This window comes from Theropithecus gelada, chromosome 19 (genome assembly GCF_003255815.1).
Source record: "Theropithecus gelada isolate Dixy chromosome 19, Tgel_1.0, whole genome shotgun sequence".
Taxonomy (NCBI): Eukaryota; Metazoa; Chordata; class Mammalia; order Primates; family Cercopithecidae; genus Theropithecus; species Theropithecus gelada.
In genome coordinates this window covers 27,600,959-27,616,771 of record NC_037687.1, presented here as the reverse complement: position 1 = coordinate 27,616,771, position 15,813 = coordinate 27,600,959, and the positions used below count along the sequence as shown (strand labels likewise).

Here is a 15,813-nt window from a genome sequence, read left to right as displayed (position 1 = left end):
TCTTCGTCCATTGGGGCTGCCACAGAAAAATACCTTCGATTGGGTAAATTTATTTATTTATTTGTTTAGAGACAAAGTTTTGCTCTGTTGCCCGGGCTGCAGTGCAGTGGTACAATCTTGGCTCACTGCAACCTCCACACTTCCTGGGCTCAAGCAGTTCTCCTGTCTCAGCCTCCTGAGTAGCTAGGATTACAGGCGCCCACCACCACGCCCAGCCAATTTTCATATGTTTAGTAGAGATGGACGGGGTTTCACCACGTTAGCCAGGCCGGTCTTGAACTCCTGACCTCAAGTGATCCGCCCACCTTGGCCTCCCAAAGTGCTGGGACTACAGGTGTGAACAACCATGCCCGGCCTAGATTGAGTAATTTATAAACAATGGGAATTTTCTCTCGCAGTTCTGAAGGCTGGGAATTCCAAGATGAAGGCGCCAGCAGACTCAGTGTCGGGGGAAGAGCTGTTCTCCATAGATGGTGCCTTCTTGCTGTGTCTTCACATAGCAAAAGGGAATATAGCTCACTCAAACTTCTGGGTTTGTTGTTGTTGTTGTTGTTGTTGTTTGAGACAGGATCTCACTCTGTCCCCCAGGCTGGAGTGCAGTAGCGAAATCTCAGCTCATTGGAACCAGCACCTCCCCAGGTTCAAGCGATCCTCTCATCTCAGCCTCCTGAGTAGCTGGGACTACAGGCACATGCCACTATACTGGCTAATTTTTTGTATTTTTTATGGGTTTTGCCATATTACCTAGACTGCTCTCAAACTCTTGGACTCAAGTGATCCTCCCACCTCGGCCTCCCAAATGGCTGGGATTACAGGTCTGTGCCACTGTGCCTGGCCAAACCTCTGTTATAAAGTCACTAATGCGGCTGAATGTGCTGGCTCATGGTTGTAATCCTAGCACTTTGGGAGGTTGATGTGGGTGGATTGCCTGAGCTCAGGAGTTTGAGACACCCTGGGCAACATGGTGAAACCCCATCTCTACTAAAATACAAAAAAAAAAAAAAAGCTGGGCTTGGTGGCAGGGGCCTGTAGTCCCAGCTACTTGGGAGGCTGAGGCACGAGAACTGCTTGAGCCCGGGAGACAGAGGTTGCAATGAGCAGAGATCGTGCCACTGCAGTCCAGTCTGGGTGACAGAGCGAGAATATTTCCAATAAATAAATAAATAAAGTCACTAATGACATTCATGAGGGCTCTGCCCTTGCAACTTAATCACCTCATCAAGGACCCACCTGTTAATATTGTCACATTGGCAATTAAGTTTCAACATAGGAATTTTGGGGGAACATATTCAGATCATAGCAGTTAGCGATGGTCAGAATTGGAGGTAAGAGCCCAGGCGCAGCAGCTCATGCCTGTAAACCCAGCACTTTGGGAGGCTGAGGCAGGCGAATCACCTGAGGCCAGGAGTTCGAGACCAGCCTGGCCAACATGGTGAAACCCCATCTCTACTAAAAATACAAAACACTGGGCGTGGTGGTGCGTGCCTGTAGTCCCAGCTACTCGGAGGCTGAGGCAGGAGAATCGCTTGAACCCGGGAGGTGGAGGTTGCGGTGAGCCAACATGGCACTACCACACTCTGGCCTGGGTGGCAGAGCCAGGCCCTGTCTCAAAAAAAATAAATAAATAAAAAAGAATTGGGGGTAAGGCATAAGGCCAAGCTGCTTTGCACCCATGGTGGTGTGAGCCGCCTTCCCAGAGCTTCCCACCGTGGGTGACAGTCCTGTTACGTCGCAGCCCAGGTGAAGGGTGCCTGGGAGTTGTCCAGTGTAACCGGATAGAACTAAATACAGGAACGCCAGAGTGGCTGTGATTCCTTTAGCCACTGTCCCCCATAAGTCCCACTTTGAGAGATTTTTCTGAACTACAAACCGAACTACATTAAGTGAAAAGTTCATTCATTTTCCCATATTTTATTGATCAAAGGTATACCAAACTGCCAATCATAGCTTCTGATTGGGGTGAGACAGGCAGTGAACACATTGCGTGGATAATTTTTTTTTAACAGCCCGAAGCAAAGAAATTTGAAATTTAACCTCTGAAATCCCGTCCCGAAGGAAATGTACAATTTCCATGTGTATGTGTGTGTGTGTGTGTTTTCAATGGTGAAAATACCTTTGAGCATTCGTTACTGTGGAGGGTCTCTTACCTGATACCATTTCTGGGGCATCAGAGGCCCCAGTCCATGTTGAAAACATGAATGAAAAATGAGGATCAGTGTTCCGGTTGCTCAGGACTATCACCTGAGTGGGAGATTAGAGTTAAGCCTTAGGGCAAGGTTTAGGGGACAGTGGGGAGTATTAAGGTTTGGTTTTGTGTTTGAGTCAAACCTGGGGCTTCATCCTCACCTTTTTCCACTCTGCTTCTCTTCTTCCTCCACGCCAGACCTGTCTCGCTCCCATCTCTCAAACAGGCCCGGCTTGCTGCCATCTGGGGGCCTCTGCCCTAGGTGCTTGCCCCTGTGCACGCAACAAGCTGTCTCCTTATTTTGGCCTCGGGACAAAAGACACCTCCTCCAGGAGGCCTCTCCTGATCACCTCAAGTCTGTCCTCCTGACCTCCAACCAACTTCTCTCCGCCCTAATTGTCCTCTTATTTTCTTCATTGCTCACACTGCTCTTGGAAATAGGACCTTGAGTTATCCTCTCTGCTGGAGGGTCAGCTCCGCGGGGACAGGTGCAGTCTCCTTCCTGTTCTCCGGCTGGCTCTCAGGACCCTGAACAGCGCCTGGTGCTGAAGGCCCTTGATGAGTTCTGGGGGTTGATGGCAAATTATTTCTCCTTCAGTAAAACAGGGGCAGTCACACCCTCCAGGCAGGGCTGAGACTTAGGCTGCATGGACCAAGAGGGTTCACTGGTTGTTAAAATATTGGAATACTTCCTTGCTTCTCTAAGGGCCCCACCTGACACGGCTTGGCCTCTCACCTGAGACCCTCTTGGTTTGTTTGTTTGTTTTTTGAGACTGAGTTTCACTCTGTCACCCAGGCTGGATTACAATAGTGTGATCTCGGCTCACTGCAACCTCCGCCTCCCAGGTGCAAGTGATTCTCGTGCCTCAGTCTCCCGAGTAGCTGGGATTACAGGCGTGCACCACCATGCCTGGGCTAATTTTTGTATTTTTTTTTTTTTTTTTTGAGACAGTGTCTGGCTCTGTCGCCCAGGCTAAAGTGCAGTGGCCCGATCTCAGCTCACTGCAAGCTCCGCCTCCCGGGTTTACACCGCCGTTCTTGTGCCTCAGCTTCCCGAGTAGCTGGGACTACAGGCGCCCGCCACCTCGCCCGGCTAGTGTTTTATATTTTTTTAGTAGAAATGGGGTTTCACCGGGTTAGCCAGGACGGTCTCGATCTCCTGACCTCGTGATCCGCCCGTCTCGGCCTCCCAAAGTGCTGGGATTACAGGCTTGAGCCACCGCACCCGGCCAATTTTTGTATTTTTAGTAGAGATGGGGTTTCACCACCATATTGGTCAGGCTGGTCTCGAACTCCTGACCTCAAGTGATCCACCCACCTCGGCCTCCCAAAGTGCTGGGATTTCAGGTGCGAGCCACCATGCCTGGCTGAGACCCTCTTGTAATGAAAGGGTTAACTCGGGGCTCAGCAGAGGCCTGCTCTCACCTGTGCCCACTGGGGCTCCCATCCCTAAGAGTTGGTACCGCGTGGTTGCAGGATCGATGCCATGCTTGTGAGGTGCTGGGCACAGCATCTGGCCTGTGGGAGACCAGCAGGAACCTCGGGCTGCCACCATGTGATTCTGTTTTGTTGGTGTCACCATTGGTCTGGGCCTATTCTGTGCTGGACCCTGGTGCACACACACATTCACTGGTCCAGCCTCGCAAACTAGACTTAAGCGACGACGCCCAGGGGCGGGTGAAACCGGAAGCACCACAGCACCACCTGCCCCTCCCTGGCCCTCGCCTGGCCCCTTCTCAGTTTCCCCTCTTGGCAGCTCTCAGGGCTCAGCGCCCACCAACGCCCACCCAAAACCACCTCTTCTGAACCCATCTGTGACCTGGCTTCTCTCGGGAACCCTGGCTCATTATAGATGTGTCTGGCCCACTTTCCTTCCAGCTTCCAACCCCGACTCTCCCCAGGCTCTGCCTGCAGGGTTAGGGCCACACTTTCCCTCCCTGGGGCTCTCCGAGGAGAAGGGGAAGACGGAGAGTCTGTCCCCGGCCCCCTAGCACTGAAAGAAGGAACCTTTATCTCTCTTCTCTCTCTCCGGAGTCCTCAGTTATTAGTCAGCGTTTTGGGGGATAACAAGGAAGGGGTGAAACTTCTGTGCTAATTTTAACATCTGGAAGGATCTTCAGTGTCCTGGACAGGGGCCACCTCTCCTTTTGGGTTTCTCTGCCCCTGATTCCCGATGTCCCCCTTCCTTGGGGCCCAAGCTTTTGGGGTAGTGGACCGGGGAGGTAGAGGGGAGGGTCGTGGTGACCTCCCAGAGGCCTCTGCATCTGCCCTCCCCCTCCCTGCACCCAAGATGCAGCGCAGCTTCACAGCTCTAAATGCGTCCCCAGCACCCGCTGCCAACACCTGGGGGAGGTGAGAGGAGAGTGGAGAGGGAGGCTGTGGGCTGTGCCCTCTGCCCTTCCCAGGTGCCTCCACCTGCCAGGTCTGGACCAGGGACGAAAGCTAGGAACTGACCTATTCTCCATCTCCCTCAGGGTCCCCCCAGCCCAGGACTGTGCATGCAAACCCCATCCTGGCTCCTCCGAGACCCTCAATGGTCTCTTCTGGAAAATGGGTTTGGGGGTTCTTCTCTTCATGAGGTGGAGGGGCTGACGAAGCGGGCACACAGCAGGGTTCAAGAAAGGCCCTCTGTCCCCTCCCCTACTCCGTCTACTCCCCGGGCTCTTGCCATCCAGTCTTGGGCCCTCAAAGATCCAGTTCCGCAGCTTCTCTCCCCTCCCCCGAGATCTTTCTCCTCCCCCATCCCCCCGACGGGTCCTTCCCTGACGGGTCCTTCCCTACGTCTTCCATCCTGTCATCTCTTTCCGACTTAGTTCCTCCTGCCTCTTCCGGGTCCTGCCAGCTTCCCCTGCTCTTCCTGACAACACCCTCCACACTCCCCATTCTTCTCCCTGCAGCCCCCGCTGCCCTCCAGGCCCCTCTGTCCCCTGCAGCCCTCAAAGCTGGGCCTTCCCTCCTTCCTCTTTCCCCTCACTTCCCTGCCCCTGGGCCTCTCCTGCCCATCTCTCTACCAATCTCTCCCTCCACTCCTCTTCTCCCTCCTTTCCTCTTCCTCTACCCACTCTCCCTGCTCCCCCGCCCTCCCCTCCCCTTCATCCAGGACCTTATTGCCGGAGTTTCCCCACCACCCCTCCCCTCCCCCCCACACCCTCTCCCCTTTCCGTCCTCTCTTCCCTGCTCCCTCCCCTTTTTCTCCCCCTCTTCTTTCCTCCACCCCCTTCCCACTTCCTTCCTTCTTTCCTCCCCTTCCCTCTTCTTTCCTCCCCCCTTTCCCTTCCCTCCCGTCTCCCTCTCCTTTCTTCCCTCCCTCTCCCATCCTCTCCAGTTCTTCCCCCCTCTTTCCTTCCTCCCTCTCCACGCTGCCCTCCCTCCCCTCCCTCTCTCCCCCCTCCTCTCCTCCCGGGCCTCCCTCCCTGCTCCCTCCCTCCGCCCGCCCGCTCCCACCATCATCAGTATTCCGCTCCCGTCTCCGCCGCTCTCGGCTGCTCTCGGTCGCTGCCGCACCGTCCGAGGCGGGGGCCGGGGCCGGGGCCGGGGCCTGGGGGGGGGTGGGGTGGGGGGAGAGCGGCGCCGGCGGGCCCGAGGAGGGAGGAAGGAAGGAAGGAAGGCTGGAAGGAAGGAAGCCAGGAAAGAAAGAAGGAAAGAAAGGAAGGCAAGAAGGAAGGCGGGCGGCGGGCGAGGGCGCCGGGGCCGGACGGCAGGCGGGCGCGAGGCAAGGAGGCAGAGCGGCCCCCCCAGCCCCACCGCCGCCGCTGCGGAAGCCCCCTCCCCACCCAGGAGCCGGGGAGGGGGGAGAGCGCGAGAGGCTCCGGGCCCGGCCGCAGCCCCGCCCCCCGCGCCTCCCCGCAGCGGGCCTTGCACCCCAAATTCCTCAGCCTCATTGGGGGGGTCCTCCCCCCACGGGCCGGGCATGCTGCCCCCCGGAAGGAACCCCTCTCCTCGCTGTGAGTAGCCGCCAAGGGGCACGGGTCGGGGGCGGGGGCCGGAGGCGGAACCGCGGGGGGTGGGTGGGGGACATTCGCTAATTGGGGGACAGTGGTCTTAGGCCTCCTCCGGGATGGGGGGGATGGCAGAGGACAGGGGGCGGGGCCTAATGGGAGGCAGAAGCCGGTTGGGGAGGCGACTGGGTGGGGGTTCTCCGGGCCGGGCGAGTTCTGTGCTGGGTGGGGGGGGTTGTCGCCGCTGCCTGGGGACAGGTTGTGGGGGGTGCGTCCGGCGGTCGCTGCGTATCCAGCTGTGGGGCTGAGGAAGTAGGCTTAGGGTGGGGGGTTCTCCGGGCGTAGGTCCGGGCCCCCCTTTCTGGGGCGGGAGTCCAGGTTATTCCTCTCCCCATGGCCCCTCCCACCCTCCACACCGCTGCTGCTTGGGGTGGGGGGGGCACGCCAGTGATGGGGAGGGGGGAGAGGCGGGCACGGGGTTTCCTTGGTGACCGCGCCTGGCAAGAGCGGTTGCCGTGGCAACCGGGGAGAACCGGGGAGTTTGGGAAGTGAAAATGGGAAAGACGGAGGGGGTGATTGGGGAGTGAGACAGCCCCCTCCCCAGTCTTCAGCCCTTCTCCCTCTGGGGTCACCTCGCCTCTCCTAATGGGCGGCTCGGACCCCTGCCCCTCCCTCTCTCCAAGACCCCCGGTTCCCTGACCCCAGTCGGCTTTGGGGCCTTGTATCCTTGGGCACGTGTCTCTCCAGGACCACTGCCTCTCCCACCTCCCTCCGCCCTCCCCTCCTGGAAATCTCTCCTCCTAGGGACCCCCGCCCCCCATTTGCTACCTCCTCACCAGGTTTCCGACCCTCACACCTGCTCTTCTAGGACCTTCTAAGGCACGGCACCTGCCCCTCAGGATTCTCTAGCCCCCATCTCTGACAATACCCCAGATATCCCTCTCCAGACCCTCTGTCCAGGAGACCCTCACTTCAGCCGCCCTCTCCTCCAGCTCCCTCCTCCCACTACCTCCCCGCTCCTCTTTGGGCCTTGCACCCCAGCCTCTCCCCTTTCTCCCCAACACCCCCAGTCGCCTTCTCCTTAGCCCATCACTCTCTGAAACCTCCTTCTATGACCTTTCTTCACCCAGAGACCCCATCCATCCTTGTCTCCTCACCCCATAGTACTCCGCAATCTCAGACTCCCCAATCCTAGCTCTCTCCTTTTGGAAACCTCTCCTTCCAACTCACCATCAATCCCGGGCTCTCAGGGTTCCCCCATCTCCATGCCCCTGCCTCCCTGGGGTCCTGTCCTGCCAGGGGCCCAGCCAGTCTCTCTCCAGGACTCCGAGTCTCCATAGCCCAGGATGGCCTCTTGCCCACTCCTCCACCCCTTCGCCTCCTCTCTGCACCCCCATCTCCTTCCCCAGACTTCCTCACCTCTGCTCTCCCCCTGGGCGCCCTCCCCTCCTCCCTGCCCCCTCCCTGCAGCCTCTGGCGACTTTCTCTCCGGGTGGGGAATTCCCCTGGGGAGAGCCCAGCTGGGAAGGGGGAGGGGGAAGGGAGCCTCGGGGCTGCCCCTCGGCCCCCTCCCCGCCCCCCTCTCCAGCTGGGAGCTGCAGTGGCGCCTCCGCAGCGCCCCATTGCTATGCGCCTCACATCCCAAGTCCCGGCCGCGCAGCCGCCAGACAGGAACTCGGGCTCCAGGCAGCTGGGAGTAGCCGGAGCCGGCTTCCCTCCTGGTCCAGGAGCCTGAAAACTCCCGCCCCCCACCCCGGACCGCGGCCAGGACGGCACCTCCCTCTTCCTGTAGCATCTTCCGCAGCCTTCGCCTTCTAACCTGCCTTTCCGCAGCCTCCACTTCCCCTTCCCACCTTCTTCCTCCTCTTCCTCCTCCCTGGGGCTCCTCTCCTCCTGGCCACCCGATTGTCCAAACGCACACAGAGAAAGGAGGGACGGAGAGTGAAGCTGCCGAAAGGCGAAAGGCGGGAGAGAGACACAAGGAAGGGAAGGGTGGGAGCCAGGGAGGGAGGCACACAGGGAGAGAGGGGACCGAGGCACACAGGGAGAGAGGGGACCCAGCCTCCGAAACAGACATACAGGCAATTAGGGCATCAGCGCGGAGTCACGGAGTTACTCACTTAATTTCCGAAAGAAAGAGAGAGGGAGCCGGGGACACACGCCACTCCCACCCAGAGAGCAGACACGCGAGCCAGGCAGAGACGCAGGGAGCCACAGACTCAGGGAGGGTGGGACAGACCCACGGGGTGCCTACTGGGGCCAGCAGGAAGCTGGGGGACACTGGCCACCAGAGCTCTGGGTGGTTAGAGGCCGATTCTGACTTGTCAGAGGGACCCCAAGTCAGCGACAGAGAGTGGGAGCCTGCGAGGAAGACACGGGGCACGTGGAGGCAAAGATTCCCACACAGGAACACACAGTCATTCACTGGCAGCCAGAGACCCCATGTGGAACCAGAGAGGCCCAGCTGCAGACGCAGCCCCCACACTCAGTCAGCCAGTGGTCAGGAGAGAGAGGGAGCAGTCCTCAGACCTGTAGTCTTGTGTCACATGGAGACATACACACAGTCCTTCATACACAGACCTAGAGGGAGAGACAAAGGCAGGAGGCCCGTGCCTTGTGGTCCTGTGGCCTCGTGGCCTCACGCTTATGGACAGACACACAGCAAAAGGCACGGAGGTGGCCCCAGAGCTACAAAGATGCAGCCCCAGGTGCCGCTAAGACAGTCACAGAGCTGTGCATACACTAAACCTAGTGCCAGCATCGGGGGCATGCGTGTGTACTGCAGGGAGGGCCACCCCGTCGGGCTCCAGCAGTCACCCTTAATCCCACTCAGAGACAGCCCGGAGAATGTCGTCTCCCCACGGGGCTCCTCAGGGACCTCCTCGCCGTCCGTCCGAGAGGTCAGCAGAATTGACATCAGGTATCAGAGGGCGCTGATGTCTCTGTCACAGGCAGAGCCTGTGCACACAGGTGCCCACACACACACCGTCAGGGCCCATGCAGAGAGGCCGATCTTCAGGCAGAGGTGCCGTGGGGTGGGGGTGGGGGTGGGGGTGGGGTGGCTGCTGAATCCTCAGTCCCTTCTGGAACCCTGGCCCTGCTTTCTTGCCAGGGACTCCACCCCCTCAATCACCTGTGTCACCTGCTAGGACGCCTGCTGGGTAGCTCACGCAGGCTCTCTCTCTCCATCCTCTCTCCCGACGTTTCATCCCTTCCCACCCCACTCTCTCTGGCCGGGCGTCTGTCCAGAGGTGTCACCTGGACCTCCTGTCTCTGTCAAGCCGTCTCATCTCTTCATCTCCTCTCATCTTCCCTGGGACTGACCCTTCGCCCTCCCAGCCCCCGGTGTCTTGCTGGCCTGGCCCATCCGTCTAGTCTGTGGACTCATTCATCAGTCTTTCCCTCTTCCACCCCATCTGCTGTGAAACCTGCCTCTATTTCTGTCTCTGCTCGACACCGCTCTCTGTGCCTGTCTTCTTTGTCCCTCTGTGTCACTCGCCCTCACCTCTGCTGCTGTTCTTGCCAGGCTGTCTGCCTCCCCGCCTCCACTGCTCCTTCCCTGTGGCTCCCTCTCCCCACATCCCTGAGGACTCACTTTCGCCGGGGTCCTCCGGGCGGCTCGAGAGGGTTATTTTCCCCCAGCGCCTTCAACATGTTGAATTTGTTGCCAACATTTTTTAAATTCGAGATTTCGCATAAAAATCTAGACTGCTAGCTTTTGGAATCTTCTTCCCCCTGGGTAACTGTGGGCTGTGCTCAGGTGTGCAGGGCCACCACGCCCCACTCTCTCCTCTAACCAGCATCGTGATCATCTTCCCTGCTGGGCTCCGTAGACAGAGGAGTTTACAACCTCTGCTGTTTGCTCCTCTTCCCCTCTGCTCCGTCTCTTTGTGCCCCGTCACCCTGTCCACTCTCCTTCCCTTGGTTTCCCTTGCGGAGTCCTCTTTCTGCCCCTCCTCCTTCATCCCCCCATCAGTTTGCCCTAACTCCAAGCCTCACTTTGGGCCCTGTTTCCACTTAAATGGCCTCCTTTCCTTGCCAAGAGCAGGAAGAGTCTTATCGTTATCTGGGAGAAGTGGTTCTTAAGACTGCCAGGGTGCAGAGCACACGCCCATTCTCCAGGGCCAGGGTCTGCTGTGAAACCGCCAGCCCTTCACAGTGTTGGAAGGTCAGCGTTGCATGAAGCCACCATGTTGCAGCCTGTCCTTCTCAGCTGGCTGATGGCTGGGGTGGGCCACAGACCCCACACTCTTGCCCCCAGCGTGTGGCATCACAGCCTGTACGTAGGCAGGGGGTAGGCTTCCCTGTGCACCAGGCTGCATATTCCCCTGCACCAGAGCAGGTGGACAGCAGGGGCTGCCTTAGAGGACCTGGCATGTAGACCCTGTTTCCGGAGGAAGAGGGCCTCACCTCCAGATAGGGGTGCAGAGGACAGGGCTCCCCTTTGTGCCTGGCAGCACTCAAGCCCAGCAGCAGCCCCTCCACCATCACCCTTGCTGGGTATAGGGGGCACGTCTTTGTGTCCCCTCTGGCAGGGTTCGGGAAACCTCATTAACTCCGAGTTTGGAGACCCTTTGTCCCCACTGGGGAGAACCTCCCTTTCCTTCCAGTCCCAGTTCCTGAGGCTGGGCTGGCTCTGCCAGACAGGGGGTGGCAGGAGAGTAAGAAGAGTGGCAGGATGCCCCTTGTTGCCTGGAAACCCACGCGCAACTGTTGTCATGGCAGGCAGAGGTGGAGGGGCTGCCTCGGAGGCCCACGAGGTGGGCTGGTGGGGGCTCGCCTCTGGGAGACAGGCAGGAGCCCACAGGGGACTGCTGAGAGTGAGAATGGGGGGTGTCTGGTAGTATCTGGGATTCTGGTGGGAGGTTGAGGACTAAGTATAAGACCTAGACAGAGACAGGCCGGGCACGGTGGTTCACACCTGTAATCTCAACACTTCGGGAGGTTGAGGTGGGTGGATCACCTGAGGTCGGGAGTTTGAGACCAGCCTGGCCAACATGGTGAAACCCGTCTCTACTAAAAATACAAAATTAGCCAGGCATGGTGGTATGAGTCTGTAATCCCAGCTACCCAGGAGACTGAGGCGGGAGAATCGCTTAAACCTGGGAGGTGGAGGTTGCAGTGAGCCAAGATCATGCCGTTGTACTCCCGCCTGGATGACAAGAGCAAAACTCCATCGAAAAAAAACAAAAACAAAAAACCTAGACGGAGAGGAGGAAAGGAGTGAGGCAGGGCAGGAGGGGGCAGCAGCCCCAGCCACTCCCAGGCTCACTGTGCCCCCCAGATGCTGTGCCAGCCCGGGGAGTTGAGCTTAGGCCCCAGAGCTCTTGTTCAAACACCTCAACAAAGGTCAGAAGGCTGTGCCGCCACGGCTCCACTGGAGAGGCCAACCCCAGGTGGTAAATGCAGAGGAGATTGGCCCTCCCCTTGCCTCGAGCCCTCCCTCCAGAGCCAGAAATGATCAGGATCGTAGCTAACTGATGAAGAGCGTGCCACGAGCCAGGCTCAGTGCTCAGCCTTGTATGTGGATGTCTTCCATGTTTTCCTTGGGCAACCATGCAAGGAGGCACAGCCATCATCCCTGGATCGACAGATGGGGAAACTGAGGCCCAGAGAAGTGGGGTTCCTTGCCCCAAATTATACACCTAGAAGTGGCAGAGCCAGGACGACAAACCCTGGTGTGGGCTGCCCTGCAGGTCTCTTCCCCCCATGAGACTATTGCTTTACAGAGGGGAAAACTGAGGCCAAGAGAAGAGAATGCACTGGTCCATTGGGCCCTCCAAGTGGCAATTAGAGTCTCACTCTGTCGACCAGGCTGGAGTGCAGTGGCGCAATCTCGGCTCACTGCAACCTCTGCCTCCCAGGTTCAAGCAATTCTCCTGCCTCAGCCTCCCGAGTAGCTGAGACTACAGGCACGCATCACTACACCTGGCTAATTTTTTTTTTTTTTTGTATTTTATGGTAGATACACAATTTCACTGTATTGGCCAGGCTGGTCTCAAACTCCTGACCTCAGGTGATCCACCTGCTTCAGCCTCCCAAAGTGCTGGGATTACAGGTGTGAGCCACTGCTCCCGGCCATAAAATTGTTCATAATCACAATAATTAGGTTGTTAGTAACAATACACTCGTAGGTTAGACCATTGGGGTTGGGGGAGGACAGGGTCTTGCTCTGTTACCCATGCTGAAGTGCTGTGGCACAACCACAGCTCACTGCAGCCTCGACCTCCTGGGCTCAAGCGATCCTCCCGCCTCAACCTCCCGAGTAGCTGGGATTACAGGCATGTACCACCACACCCAGCTAATTGTTGTATTTTTTGTAGAGAGGGCGTTCTCATTATGTTGCCCAGGCTGATCTGAAACTCCTGAGCTCATGCGATCCTCTTGCCTTGGCCTCCCAAAGTCCTGGGATTACAGGCATAAGCCACCACGGCCAGCAAGATTAGACGTTTGAAGGCATTGAAGCTCTTATAACTCGGGGCTGTCAGGTTCTCAATCTTGTTTATGCCTCTAAAGCACCAGAAGGGAAAGGATTCCCCCACGCTGGTTCTCACAGTGGGGTGTGACATCAGCCCTCACCAACGTGGGGTTGTAGGATCTTGTTGCGGGAAGAGCAAAGACCCCAAATGTAATCCCATGGGCCCCCTGCTCCTTGACAGATGAGTGGTTTTGATCCAGCCAGAACTGCTGGATTTACAATGGTGGAGAAGTGGCGGGGCTCGGGGGGGAGGGCTGAGTCACGGAATGGGAAAACTGTTCATTCTTCTGACCCGTAAGAATAAATAACTTTTTTTTTTTTTTTTTTTTTTAAGACGGAGTCTCGCTCTGTCACCCAGGCTGGAGTGCAGTGGCACTATCTTGGCTCACTGCAACCTCCACCTCCCAGGTTCAAGCGATTCTCCTGTCTCAACCTCTTAAGTAGCTGGGATTACAGGCGCGTGCCACCGCTCCCGGCTAATTTTTTGTATTTTTAGTAGAGATGGGGGTTTCACTATGTTGGCCAGGCTGGTCTTGAACTCCTGACCTCAAGTGATCCGCCCGTCTTGGCCTCCCAAAGTACTGGGATTACAGGCGTGAGCCACTGCGCCCAGCTGAGAATAAATGTTAACTTTTAATGTAGCTGTCACTTAAATGTCAAGCACTGTACATGGTCACCAGGAACCCCAACAAGCTATGAATAGGTGTCATTATCTTCACAGACCGCAAGGCAGAGCCTGGGGCGGGGGACACAGGGAGAAAGTGGTCAGCCAGAGTTTAAACCCAGTTTTCCTCAACACCAACGCTCTTTCCACCTCTCCATCCTTCCTCTTCACAGGACGGTGTGATGAGGTGGACGAGGAGAAGGAGGATCTTCTGGATCCTAGAATAAGTTCACTGAGCATTTTCCTTTTATGCCCCAGGCATTTCCCTAAACTCATCACAGATGTCAGACCTTCCCCACCTACAGATGAGCAGACCGAGGCCCTGAGGGGTGAAGTTCCCTTTGCAAGCCAACGTAGCTAGTAACTGTGGCAGCTGAGGTTCAAACCCAGGTCTAGTTGATTCCAAGGCCCCCCCAGAGCCACACCCCTATACAGAGCTCAGGAGAGAAGAGGAGGGGGCTTCATTCTTCATCCCGAACTGAAATATAAGAGTGAGATGGGCACTTAGAGACCCTTCAGCCCGTTGCTGCGAGACCCGCATCCCCTGGGAAACAGAATGACAGTCTCGCCCTAGATAGGGCGATGCAGAATCTGCAGTTTTTTGTTATTATTATTATTATTATTTTGAGACAGAGTCTCACTCTGTCACCGAGGCTGGAGTGCAGTGGTGCGATCTCGGCTCCCTGCAACCTCTCGGGTTCAAGCAATTCTCCTGCCTCAGCCTCCCGAGTAGCTGAAACTACAGGCAGGTGCCTCCACATCCAGCTAATATTTTATTTTTATTAGAGACGGGGTTTCATCATGTTGGTCAGGCTGGTCTCAAAACTCCTGACCTCAAGTGATCCGCCCGCCTCAGCCTCCCAGAGTGCTGGGATTACAGGCGTGAGCCACTGCGCCCCGCCAGAATCTGCCTCTTAACAAGATTCCCAGGCAGCTGGACACACATTCATGTCTGAGAAACGTGGATCCAGTTCACATCGTTTTCAGCTTTTTGTGACTTTAAGCAGCACCCTTTTGTTGTGAACAAAATATGCACAACCCTGTGAGAGAAAACAGATCCGATCAGCGTCCTTCCTAGGCGGGACCCCTGAGTGCAGCAGGCTGGGGCCACGCCCCTCCCCACCTGCAAACTCACCCTCACACCCCACTGCCTGAGCCTTGGCAACAAATACTGTTGTAAAAACCACCAGTGCCAGGCCAGGGCCCTGTTCTCTTCTGGGGTGAATTCAGTTCAGGGGTGTTAAGCCGTCCCATCCCAGCACAGAGCCACAGTCCAGGGGCCTGGAAGTTCAGTTTCCTTTCTTTTCTTTTTTTGAGACGGAGTCTCACTCTGTCACCCAGGCTGGAGTGCAATGGCGCCATCTCGGCTCACGGCAAGCTCTGCCTCCCGGGTTCAAGTGATTCCCCTTTCTCAGCCTCCCGAGTAGCTGGGATTACAGGCGCCAGCCACCATGCACGGCTAATTTTGTATTTTTAGTAGAGGTGGAATTTCATCATGTTGGTCAGGCTGGTCTCAAACTCCTGACCTCAGGTGATCCACCCACCTTGGCCTCCCAAAGTGCTGGGATTACAGGCGTGAGCCAACGCGCCTGGCCCTCTTCTTTTTTTTTTTTTTTTTTTTTTTTGAGACGGAGTCTCGCTCTGTCACCCAGGCTGGAGTGCAGTGGCTGGATCTCAGCTCACTGCAAGCTCCGCCTCCCGGGTTTACGCCATTCTCCTGCCTCAGCCTCCCAAGTAGCTGGGACTACAGGCGCCTGCCACCTCGCCCGGCTAGTTTTTTGTATTTTTTAGTAGAGATGGGGTTTCACTGTGTTAGCCAGGATGGTCTCGATCTCCTGACCTCGTGATCCGCCCATCTCGGCCTCCCAAAGTGCTGGGATTACAGGCTTGAGCCACCGCGCCAGGCCTTTCTTTTTTTTTTTTTTTGGAAGTTCAGATTTTGTCCCAAAGCCTGCCCAAATCTGGCTACCATGGGTATGGCAATGACCTCACCATGCCTCAGTGTGCCCTTCTGTAAAATGGGCAGCAGTAGCTCTCGGCCGTGGGCCCTTGTAGGGACTGAATGAGCTCTTGCAGCTGGCTCCTGTAGCGCAGGCCTGGCGCGGGCAACCAAGGCAGAGCTAGCCAGGTGCTCGGGCCTCACACTCTCCGTAATGTTCCGTTTCTCCGGCTGTCATCTCCCTGGCTTCTCCATGAGTCCTATAAGAGCCCTGTGAGGTAGCTGGGCAGGGCCAAGGAGCAGACAGAGCAGCACTTCAGGGACTCAGGCAGAAGCAGTTCCAAGCAGCATCAGTGGTTAGATCCATGCTGTCCGACGCAGTAGCCGCCACAGCCACTGCTATGCGTGAGCACCAACAGTCACATCAAATGAAATGAAGAATTCGGTCCCTGGCCACCCTCAACACATGTCACGTGCTCCATGGCCTCATGTGGCCGGTGGCCGCCAGTGCTGGACAGCATGGAGAGAACATTTGCATCACTGCAGAGAGTCTTGGATGGTGATGCACTGAAATATTGAAATACAGGCAGGTGCTGCGGCTCACGCTTA

General features: G+C 57.0%; 1 protein-coding gene across 1 annotated transcript in view; it reads left to right on the top strand.

Annotated features, from left to right (window-relative positions):
- Positions 1-6,027: 6,027 nt before the first annotated feature.
- Positions 6,028-15,813, top strand: part of LRRC4B (leucine rich repeat containing 4B) — a 58,522-nt gene continuing 48,736 nt past the window's right edge. The window contains exon 1 of the mRNA XM_025367805.1: positions 6,028-6,129. The gene's annotated coding sequence lies outside the window, so the exon portion shown is untranslated. The remainder of the gene's footprint in view (positions 6,130-15,813) is intronic.